A 6,100-nucleotide genomic window follows, 5' to 3' on the forward strand; every position below is an offset into this window, starting at 1 on the left:
CAACACTCACTGTTCATCCATAGGCAGCATCGACCGGCTTCAGTTAGCAGCAGTAGCGAAGGAATCACTCGATCAGGTTTAGTTAACAGCCATCGATCGATCACTCAGGTTCAGTAACGCGTAGCCTGCAGTGCAATCACTCGGGTTTAGTTAGAGCCCAATGCCTCACTCGGGTTCAGTTAGAGCCAACGCCTCGCGCACACGCGCGTACGTGTACGAGAGAAACGCGTATCGCTCGGCCCTCGACCTCCCACCGTAACCGCGAACTCCCCAAAATTTTCCTCCCCCTCGCTTCTACCATGGTTTTTTCCGTAATGGACGGCCCAAAGAATGTCATGCAGCTGCGTCTCCAGCCCGCCTAGGACAAAAAGCCCATTTTCTGTCATGATTTTTTGTCATAGAAGTAGGAGCCCACCACATCTATGATGATACCGGGTTTTGTCACGACTATCGTTATAGAAGTGTCATATGTATGACAGAAAAAAATTTTGTTCGGCCTAAAATGTCACGGATGTGTCTTTTTTTTGTAGTGACCGGGACAGACACATGCAGTCGTTCGAGCTCTGGTGAGGGGGTGGCGGGGCCATGTCGTGTGCCAGGCAAGATTGAGGACGGCTGGGCCGCTGGTGACGGAGTGGTGAGGCCGATCTGGCCCTCTCTGTTTTGTTTCTCTACAACCAGCACAGAGAAGCAGAAAGTTGCTGCTCTTATGTCATATGACCTAACCAATCTCTCTCTCTCTCTCTCTCTCTCTCTCTCTCTTCTCCTGAACTAGCACTAAGGAGCCGACGCTGTTGGTAGCACTGAGAACGGAGGGAACATCAAGGCATTCTCCTCCTAGAAAACCAGATGTATAACCATTTGTTGCTATTCGGTTGGTGTCCACGGCGGCCAACTACAGCTGGTTTGTGTGCTCTTTTTGTTAAAATAAATCCATTCTTCAGTTCATGCTATTGTACGAGACCATTTTTTGCTGTTCGGATGGTGTCCACGGCGGCCAACTACAGCTGGCTTGTGTGCTCATTTTGTTAAAATAAAATCCATTCTTCAGTCCATGCTATTGTACCAGTTTGATGCGGTAGGTTGAAAAATTATTGGATTTCGTTTGGTTCCTTGAGACTGAGAGGCAATAATTTTGTTTGATTAATTTGCTTAAGCTACGCACACATATATGGCTAAGCCCTATTTGTTGTTTGTTGTTATGCAAGCAAAGGATTTCGTCCGGTAAAACACCCAGCAACAGGAGTTTCTATAATGCTGATTGATTCAGAAACCCAAACAGTATGGGTGTAGTTCTTGCAATTAGAATTTTAGAATTACTAATATCGTTTTGTTCCAGTATAATTATTTTTGCTGAGAACTTCTTTAAGATGCTCTGCATCCTCTGTGTGTAATGCACTTTGTTATTGGAGATGACTTGTGGATGGATTATGCCGGTTGAATAAACAACATCTTCGCACAAACTAACATTGGCAACATCCAGAAATTGAGAAAGCTTCTTCTCTGTTAACAAAATTGTCTACTCAGGACTGGAATTGGCGTAGGATTTTTGGGTGGCTCTGTGAAGTAGCAGGTCTAGCTCACTTGGCCTTATCCTTTTAAAGATTGGTGTGTTTCTCATTGTCCAAATGCTCCAGCAGCCAAGGGTGATCTACTCCATGTAAAAAGGTTTCTACAGAGAGCCCTTCAGAGCAATAATCTATTTATTGGCAGAAGACAAATTGCTTTGATCAAAGGCAGGGAATAAATATTCAGAAGACAAATTGCAGACGACAACCCAGGTATTGTTCACGTAGGTATTCAAAGTGTAATTAGTTGCCTTGATTCGATTCTTTTGGAAATAATTAGTCACACTTTCGACCCAAAGCGACAACAACATGGCGTTGTAGCTCATCAACTCCACTATGGTTTCCATTAGCAAGTTCTGGTAGCAAGCGAACTACACACTATTGTAATTGGGGTCCAGAAGATGGAGGGGAATGGTCACCGATGACACAAGTGCATCGAGTGGTTGGCATCTTAAGTAATGGGTGTGAGCGGCTAATCTACCATATCTTGTGAGTATATTGCATGTGTTGTCCTAACATATACACATGTTTATTTTGAGCACTTGCATTTTTGGCTGCTATTATTCAACTGATGATGATGCTGTAACATGCACTAATTCTCTATTTTGGCTTCACTTGCACTGAATTACTCAAAACTATGCACTGTTTTTTTAATCTACATAGCTAATTATTTTCTACTCACAAAGTGCACATATGAGCTTATGAATATGGAAAAATGACTCCTAAGACATCAAGCCACAGTTATGGGAAGCCAGATAAGCCAAAAACCCTACAATTTTCTTATTTATTGTTTTTCTTCAAGATTTTCAGTGAACTTAGGAGCTCTGAATATAAGAACCAAATATCACTACTGAAATGACACATATAAAAATTATCAACCCTGTATTGAGAAAGCTAGAAAATGAAGTATGAAAAGTGTAATTCTGTTAGAACTCCTAAAACCTTGTCTTCAATGTGTGCGATTGTAGCCTCTTTGTGATTTTGGTTCACTTACACAGGAAATTCTATTAGGAGCACACTATGATAAATACATGTAAAGTTTATCATCGGCAAATGAATATGAATCAAATTTCGTTTTCTTATGTTTACTATACAAGAAATGATCGTTCATGATCACTATAAGGATAAATTGGTGGGTTTACTTCATTCAGCAGCATATAAAAATCTATTTGTTGTGTTTTTTGTTACTGGTATTACTATTTTGAAGGGTATAAATAGGTAAATAATTTTAATTAGGTTCTTAGTCTTAGTATATAGTCAAACAGCAGATGCAGTAATTTAGTAGAAGGAATGCAGCCCCTGGTCTAATAGTGATTTATGTTTTTTATGTGACATGGAGCGATCTGTGACTTTGAAGCACATGTGAATCTTGTGATTCTGCAAAATTTCTGTTACATGCTCATGGTTTTGCTATACCGCTCTGATATGCAACCTACAAAATTGCTATCTGCCTAACACATAATGTTGGTTGTTAACTCGGAACATAATATCACTAGAGCTCTACATATGCATGTTCTTTTAAAAGGAAAATTAATATAAGTTTGTTTCTGGCTAATACACGGTATTGAAAGTAATAGTGTGAGGGAAACCAAGCATGTTATGTTAGAGAAGAAAATATTCTTTATTTTCTTTAATTCAATCAATAGACGAGTGTGTTTACCAAAAACTGTACTATTACTTCTTCTGGTTGAATGATTTGCATGCTTAGTAACACATGAAATGCTTAATATGAGCTCGATATTGATGATTTCAGTTTATTAGTTGTTACCGCCGCCCGATATTGATGATTTCCAATGATGACACATCCCCTAGCTATAGATGGCGGCTGTGGCGTAGATCCCTTGGCCGGGTTCCAGAGTCGTTGCCCACCCGATGGCCAGCGCGTGACATTCGAGGACTGCTCCACCATGTGTTGGCTGCTCAATAGGCTCCACGTCACATTCCAGGAGCGCGACGTGTCCACCAACGCGCCCTACTGGGACAAGCTCCGCGTGCTGCTGCCGGGACAAACGGCTCCATGTCACTGTCACAGCGGCTGTTCGCGGATGGTAGGTACATTGTTGGTTTTCTAGACTTGCAGCACTCTGAAATTATAGTAGTTAGGGCTTGCTTTTTTACTTCAATTCCCAATTTAGTCTGTGTTATGATAGGTTGTAATCTCTAAACTTAGCAATCAAAAGTACTAGTAGGCTGTACATGTTGTTTTACAGTGTACAGCTTCTTCACTGACATTATTCAGTAGTTGTATGTTCTTACCAAATTCAGTGTAAGTTTTGCCTCTTGATGTGTTATAATCTCTACAGTAGGTGCATTGTGATTTTCCTTTTAATGCATAGAATAGAAAGTTTAGCATAAGCGTGATTATAAGCTTTATTAGTCACTTTTCCCATGTTTTACAGTACATAATATAGGCATAAGTAGTTTCTCCCGGACAGTGTACCAGTGATGTACCTATGATTCTAAGTTTTATTAGTCATAACAGACTCTGTTTCATATGATTTTAATTTCTTTTTCTTTTTAGTGTTAGCCAAAGCATGTTGATCAGGTGGGGCCTTAGCATTATCAAGAAGTAGTGATCTGTAGGACACAATCATGTGAAATTCAGAAGATTTGATTGCTAGGGATCCGGCCTGGATTGATCTGCCATGCTTCGCTGCAGGTTTATCATACATATATATCTCCTTGTAATTTCCTATTTTCTAGCTTTGCTCTCCTCCTCTTCTTCTTCCATCTTTATTTTCTATTTTTTTGTTACATAGAAGAGGTATGTTTCCTATTGCTGTACTTTTTTCCCAAAGTCTTTGTGTAGAGGGGTTAGGTACAGGTGGTCTACGACAGGGTAGTTCCACCATATGCTATTGGGCCTCACTAGAGTGCATTTATTCGGGGCTGGTTGTAAACGATCTAAAAGTTGTACTGGTATCCTTGACATAAGATTTGAATAAAATTCATTTCGTTTTCGGCCGATTCTTTTGGCTATTGAAGCGAGACATACACTTCTCTTTTCTCATACATACAATTGTTTATTGTTTTGACATACATACAAATGTCATGATTTATTGGTATATTATCTGAAGATGCCCTAAGTTGGTGTTGCTTGATCTGAAAACCGTAGTTTGTCAAATCTACAAGACCATATGTGAGACATTGAACTATGTGTAGTTTTTTTCCGTTGCAACGCACGAGCCCTTTTGCTAGTATTTTCAATAGGATGAGCGGGTTAGGGGTTCCTCGGCATCGATACAACCCTAAATAGCAAGTATCATCGGTGCAATATACATGAGGCACTCGGCGTTGAACACCAGATCCACATCCCACAAGTGATGCCGGCGCCCGGCGTCCCGCAACAATAGTTCTGGTGGCCGATGACGGTCGAACACCTTGGCAAATTTGTCTGGCAGCCTCTGCGATGAGGATTAAAGCCAAGTTTTGGAATTTCAAACAACCAAACCGACTTGAGTCAGTTTGGGTGTTTCAAGTTTCAACACTTAGATTTCAATCGTCATCTCAGAGGCTGCCAGACAAATTCGCAATGGTGTTCGACCGCCATCGACGCCGAGAACTGTTGTTGCGGGACGCAGGACCCCTGTGTCACTTGTGGGACGTGGATGTAGTATTCGACACCGACGGCCACATGTATCTCGCACTGACGATACTTGCTATTTAGGGTACCATCGACACTGAGGAACCCCCTAACCCGCTCGTCCCCGGGTAAACTAAGCTAGCATGCATTCAATAAGCAAAACTACATCATCTCTTGCGTCCGTACATCGTCGAATATTATCACTAGTACATCTCGAAGAGTATCATACATATAGCATCGCTAATACAACTAGAACTGTAGCGAACGGCGGGTATCGGCGCGGGCGGTGGACACCCAAAGAGAAGGAACCATCATAGGATCATAGCTCCAATGAGATCCCTGAAGAACCTACCAGGTATTGTCGAACCTACCCTCCAGCGCAACCATGTAGTGACGGACGTGCTCATCCTCCTCGCTGACACGGTGATGTACCACCTCTGTGGTGTCCCAAAGCCTCAGCATCGTCACTGGACCACGCGACCAACACCAAACAAGGTTTGGGTCAATGACGGGCTGGCTCCTCACCAACCTGCGCCCCCGGAAGGTAGAACCTCCCAGTACCAGCCCGGCGGAGCCCAGTCTCTAACATGGCCCCTCTAATCAAGCGGGCCTCCTCCGCCGAGTTGACGACGACGATGCAGGATAGGCATCATCGACGTCGAAGCGGGAATAAATGCTTGAACTAAAATAATAACAACAAATTTCACATGTTCAAAATAAACCAGAAACTTAACCTAAAGTAAAGTAAACTAAACCTAAACTAAAATAACTAAACCAGAAACTTGACCTAAACTAAACAAAACTAAACCTAAAGTAAACTAACTAAACTAAACAAAACCTAAACTAAATTATACTAAACCTAATTAAACTAAATCTAAAAAAACAGAAGAAGAAAAATGAAAATGTCTCACCTTGGAGCGGCCGGGGCGGCGAGGCGGCGCGATGGGGC

This window comes from Triticum dicoccoides, chromosome 2A (assembly GCF_002162155.2).
Source record: "Triticum dicoccoides isolate Atlit2015 ecotype Zavitan chromosome 2A, WEW_v2.0, whole genome shotgun sequence".
Taxonomy (NCBI): Eukaryota; Viridiplantae; Streptophyta; class Magnoliopsida; order Poales; family Poaceae; genus Triticum; species Triticum dicoccoides.